Raw genomic sequence first — 12,775 nt, 5'->3', positions numbered from 1 at the left:
TCTCCGCTTGCTGTAGGTACTTGAAGTGTTTTAGTTAGGAGTTTGACTGCCTTACATATCTCCTCAAGTCAACAGGGAAAGATGGACATCACTGGAAACAAATCAACTTAACTACAGTTTGAATTGTCCTCTGGAGATCCATTCCTTATTTAATGCCTAAATAAGGTAGGATAAATCTGGATTTATGAGACTGTTTGATATCCTAATTGGAAAGTTTGTTGGTGAAATAAATAAATGAAAGATTAGAGTCCATGTATCTCAGATCTTGAACCGCCTCACTGCTTCTGAACGGGTGAGCAATCCCTTCAAGTCAGTCCTAGTGCCTCAACAGAAACTCTGCTGACTAACTAAGCAAGAGGACAATCTAAAAAAAGAAAAAAAGTTAGCACATATTAGCAGCAAACTGTTGTGACAAATAACCTGCAAGGACATAACAATCACTGAACTATTTATATAAATAAGAGAACTATATGATTTCACTATTGGACTGCTAATTCCAGAGACAGAAATAGCTTTTATGCCTAGAAAATTCAATGGGGGAGTAATATTTCTAACATATTCTGCATTCAAAATAAACAGTATTTAATTGAAATAGTTTATCAGACACTGTCAGCTGCAGCCTATCCAAAACACAGAGACAAAACAGACTAGACATCTTCCATTTTTGTTAGAGTTATTTACAGTTCTTCTGCACATATCCAGAACCACAGTACTCCGAGCAAGTCCTGTTTCCCACCCAGGGCTAATTCAGAATTTGATGTTCCTCTGCTTTGCTGTAGTGCAGCAGACATGATAATGTCTTGTTTAGAGCATACTTCACACATATGCTCAACACTTAGGATCTCAAAAAATGCATGTATGACCACTTAAGCAAACAAAATCCAAAGAAAAAGAGGGACTCTGTCTTTTTTTATAGTAACATCATTGTATTTGGAGCACTCGTGCAAGATAAGGTCCGTTGCCACCTCATCCTAGAAGTAAGACCTTCTCACACAGCTCAGGCTCTGCTCATTTCTGAAGTCAAGAATGTGACACTATGCAGAAGAGCCTGGACCAAAAAGAGTGCGTGTAAGCAGCAATATCATAGCACTCAAAACACAGAGTGTGATTTGGCTCTGAGCCCAAATTAGGATACATTTCTCAAGTGAGCTCTTGATTTCCCAGCTGAGACTGTTTTTTCTTTTTTTTCTGCTCTGTTAAAGTGCAATTAGTTTAATTTAAAATCACCCTGGTTTCAGCAGAGAAGCAGCACCAATAGTTGTCCTTCCCAACAGAATTTGTTCTGCAAACATGTCTTTGTTCTAGTGCTGGAAAGTTAAACAGGTTTTAGCTGCAGAAGAGAGAAAAAGGAGAAACCCAACTAGCAGGTCTCTCCTGAGAGGCAAGAGGACTCATCTCTGTTGCCACTGCCTAGCTGATACTGGTGTGTGGCAGCACAAACACTTCTCCTCCTTGCTCTAGTGTAAGTTAAACAGATTATGTCATGGTTTAAGCCCAGGTGGCAACAAAGCACCACAAAGCTGCTCACTCACTCCTCCCCGCCGGTGAGACAAGGAGGAGAAAATATAAAGAAAAGCTCATGGGTCTAGACAAGGACAGGGAGGGATCACTCACCACTTATGGTCATGGGCAAAAACAGACCCAACTTGGGGAAAAAACAAAATCAATTTAATTTACTAAAAATCAAATCAAAACAAGCATAATGGGAAGTAAAACCAAATCTTAAAACACCTTCCCCCCACCCCTCTCTTCTTCCTGGGCTTAACTCCACTCCCGGTTTTCTCTCCCTCCTCCCCCCAGCAGCGCAGGGGGACGGGGAATGGGGGTTGGGGTCAGTTCCTCACACGTTGTCTCTGCCGCTCCTTCCTCCTCAGGGGGAGGACTCCTCACTCCTCCCCTGCTCCAGCGTGGGGTCCCTCCCACGGGAGACAGTCATCCATGAACTTCTCCGGCATGAGTCCCTTCCACGGGCTGCAGCCCTTCAGTCACAGCCCGCTCCAGCGCGGGCTTCCCCATGGAGTCCCGGCCATCTTGGGGGGCATCCATCCCCCCGCTCCGGCGTGGGCTCCTCTCTCCCCGGGCTGCAGGTGGGCATCTGCTCCCCCGCTCCCCTCCGTGGGCTGGGGGGCACAGCCTGCCGTCTGGTCTCCCCACGGGCTGCAGGGGCATCCCCTCCTCCCCCGCTCCTCCTCCCCTCCTTCCTCACTGACCTCAGGATCTGCACGGGGGTTCCTGTCACACTCCAATCCCCCGACTCACTGCAGGTTCCCCTCTTAACTCTGTTCTCCCAGAGGCGCTACCGCCATCACTGACCGGCTCGGCCTGGGCCGGCAGCAGGTCCGACCTGGAGCCGGGGAAGCTTCTGGCAGCTTCTCACAGGAGCCGGCCCTGCAGCCCCTCCCCCGCGACCAAATCTCTGCCACACAAAACCAAACCAGATTAGTGTAAACCAGCTATTTGAAGCCATAATGAAATAAAACAGAAATCCAGCATTGATTCCAGCTGTATCCAGTTATGGTTTCAACACCCTGCATGTAAAGGGACCCCATTTTACAAGCTTAGGATGCTATCTGTGCAAGTGCATGACAAGTTACATCACCTACTTGAACTCAGAGAAATGTACAGTGTAAGTGTCCCTTGGGACTCTTGGCTGATAGCTAGCAGCTAGAAGGTTGTGCTGTGTGCTCAAAAAATATATATATGGTTTATATGTATGTCAATAGAAAAATAAATTGTCCTGAGGCAACAAAACTCTGTGTTGGTTCTATCCCAAACACCACTGCCTATTCTAAAGGCACTTACAAAATCCAGTGGAGGGTGATGACATGACTGAATTCAGACTGGAGAGTTTAATGGATGAAGTTGCAGTTTGGAATAAAATCTTCCCTAATGTGGAAGAACTGAGCACACCTGAGAGCAATTAATCCTTCTGAGCCAACTTTAATTTAATGTCAGAATGAATGCATACCTTGATATTTACTATGCCAACACATAAGCAGGTCCCCTGTGGCAAGATAGCATTTCCAGTCATCATAAAATGAAGTTTAATGATTCTAAATACTTTCAAGAAGTTGACTGGGTCAGCTAAAAAATTGTATCTATCTGTGATACATAGCACTATGAGATTTAAAAAATTATCACTATATCTTTGTGAGCCATGTGTAATAAAGAAGGGGTGGGGAGGAATTCAAGGTCTTTCCTTGCTGTCACAGCAAGGAATAGAGGAACCAGCAGCTTATTCCATCTCCTCACAAGTTCATTATTCTTGTATGAGAAGGAAGATACATTTTTTTGGTGATGGGAAACTACTATCTTTACTGTGTTCTTGTATATGAAGTATTATGCTTTAGCCCACGGAACAGCCTCAACTCAAAGATAATCCCTGTTGGAGCAGGTCCACAGGAGGGCCATGAAAATGATCAGAGGGCTAGAACACCTCTGCTGTGAAGACAGGCTGAGACAGTTGCGGTGGTTTGCCCTGGAGAAGAGAAGGCTCCAGGGAGACTTCATTGCAGCCTTTCAGTACACAAAGGGGGCTTATAAGAAATATGGAGGGAGATTTTTTACCAGGGCCTGTAGTGACAGGACAAGGGGTAACGGTTTTAAACTGAAAGAGGGTAGATTTAGATTGGACACAAGGAAGAAATTTTTTATGATGAGGTGTTGCATTAAAGGCTAAAGAAGTTTGGCAGAAAATAAACTGCCTTGTGTTCCAGCTTATCCTCAGATATCAGAGGGGCTGGGGGCAGCTGGGCTTAGATTCTGAGTGATGTCCAACTCAACACTATAAGTCCGGTCGTGTGCAATATGTACTGAACTATCATGATTACGGACGTACTAATAGCGTAATATACTTTCAATCTAGTTGCATTCAGCAAACTCTCACAGCCAGACTTAAGAACTGTGGTTGCATTCAATGAACTGCCACAGCTAGATTTTAATGAATAGTACAGTTTATTGAAGCAACAGAAGTACAGATTCTTTCGGATTGCCGGTGATAAATACACTGTCTGCAAAGCACATGCAAACAATAATACAGTTGACTACAAGAGCACTAAATTATGGAAAAACTCTACAGAGATTTCTAAGTAAGTACCCCATGAAAGCACTCAGTATAGCCGAGTGTTCGAATCTCACCCAACAGGCGTCCCTATCGGGGGGAAGAGAGGCTCAGCCCGTTGACTGATCCCAGAAGTCAGCAATGTCCTCCCGACTTGTCCACAATGATATTTTCCCTAACAGTCCCCCTCTCTTAAGGACTTTTATACTATTTTCCTATTTTTAGGTGGAGCTTCAGTGACTCTAGTCATACATACCTTTATTATGATTGGTGTAACATCTCCTCACTTTTAAAGGTATAAGCTAGAGAAATTCAGAGTGCGTGCTCAGTGAGGGGTGGTTGCATCCTGAAGGCGAGCAGGCTTTGGGATGCAGGTGTGTTTTGGTATTATAATAACATTATAATGAGCAAAGTTCACCCAGAGGACATGATTTTGACAGAAAATGAGTAACTGCTGGTTCAGGGCTGGCTCAGGGTAACAACTATGCTGTTTATCAGTTCCATAGCACCACCCAGTTCCCATCCCTACAGTGATATCACAGAGCCTGGTCGTGGTATTTCGACTCCACTCCACCCTCCGTATTGTTTCGCTTAGAGTCAGCACACCAAGCTCCCCTGGTGTTGCTAATGTCTAAGGTTGCAGGTTATATTGCTTAGGGAATTATTATGGAACAGATTCCTTGCATATCTACCATATTCCACCCTTGAGATTTACCTTTTCGTAAGAGGTGGGCATATCAATAAATCACCTCCAGCAACCATTCCACATGAAGGTGGTGAGGCACTGGAACAGGTTGCCCAGAGAAGTTGTGGATGCCCCATCCTGGAAGTGTTCGAGGTCAGGTTGGATGGGGCTTTGAGCAACCTGATTGACTGAAAGATGTCCCTGCCCAAGGCAGGGGGGTTGGACTAGATGATCTTTAAAGGTCCTTTTCAACACAAACCATTCTGTGATTCTATGAAAGATCACCCATATTGATGCAAGTTGTACTTCTGGCTTTAGTACACCTGGAGTAAAGCGTATATGTCTGCTTTTCATGATGACCTGGAACACTGCCCTCCTGCAGAGACAGGAACCTGCAATACTCCCTCACACTCTGTCCTCTGTACCCCCTATAAGAAGGACATCTACGCTAACCGGGAGAAGATACACTTCTGTAATGGATGGAGTTTGTTCTCTTCTCTTTATGCTGAAACCATACCTTGTAGAGTGAAGATACTGAAGAAAGGCAACACACACTTCCAGCAGATCCATGAACTTGGTGCTTCTCCTCTATCCTAGAGAAACTTCCTTAAAGGCTATAAGGAGCATCCTTGAAATATTTTTTGAAACTTGACCTTTGCAGAGGGACAAAGTCACTGTTAAATGCTAGATGTGGCAGTGGTTTTGGGTCCTTTTACTATGTGCCTCTTTGTTCTTCTGTCCAATTTATGCCTCTAACGAATTCCCGCCTGTAACTGCTCAAACCTTTCTCTGGTGACTTACACCTGGTTGGAATTTGACATGTGCTAACAGCTTCTTTTTTAATCAGGCAGTGAAATGTGTAGCTCTCTGGAGAACCAAATAAAAAATCCTGCATGTAGAGCCTGGCAATAGGGGTGTAACAACTCCCTCCCAGATCCAGCAGCCTGCCACTAAGAGAGAGGTACACTTATTTCCCTCAGAGATACTCCAAACAAAAGTAAAGGAGCAGCAGTCATTGTTTATATAAAATTTTTGCATTTACAAAGGTATTTCAGTTATATTAACTAAATTAACATGTTTTCCTGCAGTCAGCTGAGGAACGTGAGGCACTCCTGCCCTGATTCAGCTTTCAGAACAGTACAAAAAAAGAGTAATGTCATTCCACTTATCTTTTTGGCACCAGAAAAGTAGCGATACAAAGGCTGAGCCCAATGAAGTCAGTAGTGACCCTAGCAGCCATTCGGTCTATTGATTTAGAATGGGCTTAAAATACCTTTTTAAAAGGGCCTTCTGGATCACTTATTAAGCACAGCCAAACTGGAGATGCCTGCCTGTGGTATTACTTGCAGCAGTCTTGAAGTCAAGTGCCAGGCATTTCAAGTATAACAGTTAAATAACATAATGTGTGTCTGAAACATGTCACTGAATTTATACAAGGTGCCAAATAATTTGTGATCTTCAACATTGTCACATTACTACACTACTATTGCTTTAGTACATGGTAGCACTTTCCATACATGTAGCTGAAGCCACAGCTCCAAAATGCCCACCTCACTCAGAATATTAATCACAAAATCAATCTGAAGTTTTACAGGGTAGACTTACTGAATCTCTGAATTTGCAGAAACAACCGCTTACTAAAATGGCAGTAGTTTCCTTTTTGACTTTCAATTTTCAATTAACATATGGGCAGAAGGATTTCTGTATGCTTGTCTATTGCTTATCAAATAGATAGGTCTGAAATTGCCCTATATTTCCATAAAGGCATTTGCATTTGTTCTTGGCTTGGATTTGAAGTCAGAATCAAACTCCATCTAAATATCCTAACTCCTGGAAAGATTAGAAATATTCAGTTAAACTTTCTGCACTAAGCAAAGTTTTGCTACTGCACATTGGTCTTTTTCTTTTATTATTTTGGAGAGTAATCAAAATCTGTAAGAATGGCAATAGTTTAAGAGAAGGAAATCAGTCTAATTCATGTGTGATCCTATCACCTACATAAAGTATGAGACATCCCAGCAAATCTGCAGAGAAAGCATACAGTAACAAGGAATTTGTGGCTTAGATGCTCTGACAGATATGAAGATGTTGTTTGCCTGGCCTGAAGAGCATGGTTTCTGACTAGTTTTGAGATAATGAAAAAAAAATTATAAACCTTAATCATATGAGAACTAAGGTTAGAAATCTGAAGAATTATTCTGAATCTTGGTAGTTTCTAGCTTCATCTGGAGGTCTCCAGCCCATAAGCAATCAATGGAAGTCTGAAAAATACACAAGAATATAAAAACTTTGCTGGGAGCTATCTCTCATAGCTCATAAGTAAATCAGGAGTGGTAGGCCAAGGTATTGGCCTGATTTTTAATTGCTTTTCCTTTCAGACTTGTCAGTAGTGACATAATATGAATGATGATGAGTAAGATTGTTTTATCCAAGTTCTATCACCTGGAGGCAACCTACCACTCCAGTGCAGCCTACGTCTGATTTTCCTTACCATGTTGTTACCTGGAACCTTCCTTTGACCACAGCTCCATCTCTGTAGCAGTGTTCCTGAGAATTTAATTCTTGTGGATTCCGAGACGTGACATGGGTACTTAATAACAACATAAATAAGTGCTGGGACTATATGAGAAGTATGTTAGTTCAGCCTCTCTTCTTTTATGTCAGGAATAATATGTTACAATAAGTCTGCAGATTCCATAAAAAAGTGTGACTTAAATTCCATACATCATAAAATTCATTTATGTTCTCCAAATGCATTTAGAATGATTTAAATACTAACCATTTTATGATCTTAAAGTATTCAGAGGTTCCACTTTGAATTCTGAGATCAATAAAAATTAACTATGTTTGGTGCCACTATAGCCCAGAAGCTTTTGAGATATAATGTTCATTAAAAAAGGAAGTCAGAAGTTTACTGAAGGAAGTTTATTAAAACTGTCATATCTTACTAGTGCAATTTGCTTATCAGCTTTTCACAAAGCTTTTAATTTTCTAGAACAAACAAATATATCAGCAAGATCAATTTTGTTTTGGCCATTTAAAATGGCAAGATTAAAAACTAGGCTGAAACGGAAATCATTTGCAACTTTAACTACACTAGAGTGTATCATTAGAGTGTCCTCTAGGCAAGAGAGTCTGTCTTATATCAACATGATGTAGGATGCTAAATCATTAGATTTCAGTTCACAGGGGAAGGTATTCCTCACTGCAGCGATGGGCCCTGAGACAAATGTGAGTTTAGTACGTGTTTCATTTTTAATTCTCCCTAGCAAGAATATGAAACAGATAAAATAAAACTCTATTATGACTGGTAGAGTGGGATCTTCATTTTAAATGATCCCTTAATACATTAACTGGAGGAGAAAGAAGATAACTTGATGACTTCATGTAGAAGTACTTGTTACTGTCCAAAGCTTGTCTAATAGCAGCTCATTCTTATGTCACTGTTGTTCCTGGAATGACACTTAGGTCACTGCTATCTGCTACAAGTTAAAAAGTGCTTACTCTCTGAGGACAGCTTTGGCATGCCTGGGTTTTACATTTGTTGGGTTTTTTTAAATCTGCATTCAGGCATCAGTGTATAATTTTCTTTATTGCCAGCTTCTTCGCATTCTGACTGTCTTCAAATGCCTGCCCCTGTATCCTCTGCATTGCAGACAGTTGCTGTAGATTGTATTGATTTTAACTGATGCTGGTGGATTGGTTTGCCTTAGTTCCCAGTATAAATTACAGAAATGTCATCCACGCTCTGTAAAATATTTGGCATAACATTTCTACATATATAAATACAGGAAGAACAACTTTTATATGAGCAGTAATACCAGAAAACACATTTTTCTTCCTCTTTATTGTATTTATTTTAGTTGCCTCAGTTTTTGTTATCCTTCTTATCCATTTTCACATGAAACAGTTTCTTAATATGATAAGCCATGCCTAGTGATCAAAGAGTCTGCATTTTAATAGGTTTGTTGTTTAAAATGTTAACACCTTCAGCCTTTTGGGGTGATTGGCCTAGTTTTAGCAATTTTCTTGGGGGTCTGCTGAAACTGGTCATATCTTCTATCAGGGAAACCATTAGTAGCAGCTATAGCAAAGTATCTTTTAAAAACCAAGTGAAATTAATTTACAAGGTAGAGGTATTACATTTACCTGCGCTGGACACTTGCTTTACCTTGAATTAAACTTGAAAAGAATAGTTTCATTTATTCAGAGTCATTTCAGATGCTGTTTATCCTTGAAGAAACAAGCAACATGGGAAATGTGCTATCTCTCAGTATGTGAGACTGAATCAGACTGATCAGCCTAATTTTACAATTCTTTCTGTAAGAGCAGACACATACATTTTAATTTTCTTTTCCAGTAGACCATGCAGAATGTATTATTTTTCTTCAGATACAGCTAAGTTTTCAGTGACTGCAAAAATCTCTGCCACGCACAATGTAAGTAGCACCTGACTCATGACAGATATATGGGGCAGAATGCAGGTTTCAAAATCCACTTTGAGCAGCTGGCTAAACCTAATCTCCCTAGCTGTTTAGCTTTTCTTTTTTAGCTTAAAGTGCTAAAAAAGTACCTCTGTCCATGTCAAGCCACCCTACTGTGAGTAAGTGGATATCAGCTCAGGCCCAAGGCCCCAGAATGAACAAACATCTCCCTGAGGTGCCTCTGGGATTTGATCTGTGAAGTTTCGCAGACCATATCAGATGCTGACAGAAGCAGACACCCTGCAGGACACATTTGTGACAGCACTATGCACCTTTTACCCTGCAATTTCTACGTACAGTGGAATGAATTCTCTTTTCAGCCTTACAAGGTCAAATCTCCATCTCCTAACCACAATAGGTAACTATTCTTGAAAGTAGAATGAGGATGGAGGAATGATATCCTACTCCTCCCCACTGAAATGGTGTCACCACAAGAAACTAGCTGAAATTTCTTTAGACCACAGTGTCAATAACATTAAGTAAAATTACGATTAGCGGATTCACTTGGGAGCAGAGAGCTGTGTCCTGGTCCACTTCCAGAAAACTATTTGTGCATTTTCTTAATAAATATAAAAACAATTCTAGGAACAGGAACTATATCCAAAACCATCGATGGGTCCCTTTCAGCTGAGTGCCTACTGGTCAAATTATTAAAAAAAAAAATTCTTTTCAAGCCCTTCCTTTCTGGCCCAGTCAGCTCTGTGAATGACCTGCCTTCCTACATGTAAAAGTGGCCTCCTCAAGGCTGGGAAACCCTCACTGTTAAGGTACTTTCAAGGGAGACAGGAAAATTTGGTTTAAATCTAAAGCAAAGCAACAAACTGAAATGCTCTAATTATCTCAGTTCTGTATTTATGTAAGTGTATATATGCAAATGTATGTGTCATTGCATTCAGATGTACATTTATTGAGCTGGAAGGAAGGTACAAGTTGGTCTCTGGGATCCTGTCAACAGTGGTCACAAGTTGTATGTTTCCTCCTTCAGCCCTGCTGACTACCTTCTTGTAGATAAAATATTTCCTGCACAGTTGCTTCCAGAAAGAAACTGTGAGCATCTCTTCCCAGTCTCTGGAGCAAAAAGGACAAAGGTGCTCTGTAAACCCACGTGAGATATCTGAGACCAAAAAAAGGACCAAGACCTAAGAGGTGCCCCTATTGTCAGCTTTTTCTCACCAGCTCTAGGTGGTTTTGCTCAGCATCATAACTGTTTTGGGTCTGTTCTGATGTAGCATTTGATAGGAAATTAGAAATAGATTTTCTCTGAAAGAAAGATTAAATAACTTTCTTTGCAGGGGAGAGTTTTAACATTTGACCGGGGCCTTTGCAAGCCCAAAAAACAGTTTTGACAAAAGAATGTGATGGTTCTTTGTAACTGCTAAGTTGTAAAAACTTTTGCCTATCTGCCTTAAATTTCTTCCATTATGATTTACCGAGGGAGAACTGATTCAGCAGCACCCAGTGTCACTGTGGCACAGTGAGATTTAAGGAATTTAAGCAAGTTCAGTCTGGCAGCTCCTGGCAGTTGACTAGTTTGGCTAGCATTTTCACAACAATTACAGAAAAAGGGTAAGTCTGAATAAGCTGGTCTGTGAGCTTCAGGTCAGCCAGACTTGCAGAATCGCCTCATGTTTTCCTTAAGGCGACCACCGAAGGTATCAGGAAGCTCTGAATGTCAGATGCTGTTTGATCTGAATGAAAACTAACACAAAATTACTTTTCAGGTGCTGTACACAGCTCTGCTCAGTGAGACTGATTAAAATAAAAGCAAATTTTTCTCCTGTTCTTTTTTTCTTTCTTTTCCTTGTTTTTAGTGTATTTGGCATGAAAAAGCTCTATGCAGTTCTATGAAAGTCTCCTTGCTGTCACCTTGAAGCCTGATCATGTGCTTGCTCCTCTAAGGAATCTCCCAGCTTCTCCTCCTGCGGCAAAATTGCTCCTGGTGTGGTCTCTGCCTCTTCCTCCCTCAGCTCGAGAAGTTTCTCCCTTCCACAAACACTCAGTATGTCCCCAGGAAAGAGCAATCTCACCTCTGTCTAGGGAGCTCCTCCTGAGGGCAAGAGCCACAGAAAGGTAAGTTGGGGTCTCCCCTGCTGCCCAGACACTGCCACGATGCCAGACCAGATCATAAACTATACCTAGGATAAAATGCCAACAAAAAGTAAAATACTATCCATTGCTCTTGGGCTGCAACAGTGATGATACACTAGATTGAGCTGGCAGCATAAATTACATCTGTAATTGTCCCCTAAGGTTAAACTCAAACTTTTAAGACAAGCTTAAAACCAGTTAGCTGTTTATAATAAATAACTAACAGTTTACTGTTATTTTGAGCCTGAGTTGAGGCTGTTCCTTGTTATAGAATGCTGACGTGTCCTTTATGTTCAGAGGTTTTACTTTTTGTCTGAAATGTTAAGTCAGCCCACCTATATTCCTTAATGCTCTTCTATTCCTTAATGTTCATTCATTAATTCCTTAATGCTCAAGTGCTACTTCTTTAAAAGTAAGGGGTTTGCTGCAGTGTCCTGGCCAAACACCAATTTGGTGCTTGGAAAATTTTGCCTAAGTCAACTGGAGTTTCTGCATGATAAGATGTGATTACTTGCCATCCCAAATTGCTGTGTGGTGCTCTTTGCTGCTGTTCACAGCTAGCTGCTCTTCAGTGATGCTGGTAATTCCCCACATCGGTGTAAATTCACAAGACTGTTGTGAGAACGCGTATGTGTGTCTGTGTGTGCCTGCAGCAGATACACCACCTAAAAGGTTGTCTTGGAGTAAGAGACATCTGACAGAGCCAGTAAGTCCTCCTTCAAATTAGTAGAAGAAAAAAACTTGTTTTAAAATGTACAGAAAGTTCCAAGGAAAGGTATTCAGTCCTCACACAATTACCTTTTGGCTGACCTTTGCTAGATTTTAGTGAATGAATATTAATGAATCTCCAACACAAAAGTAATTTAATGAGAAAAAAGTTACTCAACACAGTATTTTGGCCACCAGAAAGCTACTTCCTAGTTGCCTAATAAACCTATTTGCTAAATTTTAGAGTAAAAACACAAATGTAAATTTAATGTTGACATATTTTAACAGGATTTTTGTTACAGATCATGCTAAATTGGGAGCTTCAAGTTGAAATACATTTCTTTTAAGAGAGATTCAAATTATTTCATTCAAACCACAATTAGACTTCATTTGGTTTACAAATATTGTTTCCCGTGATCTTCATCGTTTCTAGTATTAGTTTCATTTTCTCACTCGTAAAACCAAAATCATAGTACCCCAAAATAATTTTCCCCTCAAGGTATTATTAGATGATTTTATGTTACTGTTATTTAAGTAGGAATTATCATTAATAACTTTTGTCATGTTTTCATTATATATTCTTTATGTTTTAATTACAAGAAGAACTAAGAGTTTACAGTTTAAACCCAGGTAATGCTGGTTTCACTCTGCTACAAAATCAGTAGCAATGAAAAGCAGTCTAGACGAAAACAACAGTTATTCTGATTACACGTCAGGCCTGATCCAAAGTACACAGACTAAATTATTGAT

Source organism: Harpia harpyja, chromosome 15 (genome assembly GCF_026419915.1).
Source record: "Harpia harpyja isolate bHarHar1 chromosome 15, bHarHar1 primary haplotype, whole genome shotgun sequence".
Classification (NCBI taxonomy): domain Eukaryota; kingdom Metazoa; phylum Chordata; class Aves; order Accipitriformes; family Accipitridae; genus Harpia; species Harpia harpyja.
Note: the sequence above shows the minus strand (reverse complement) of the source record.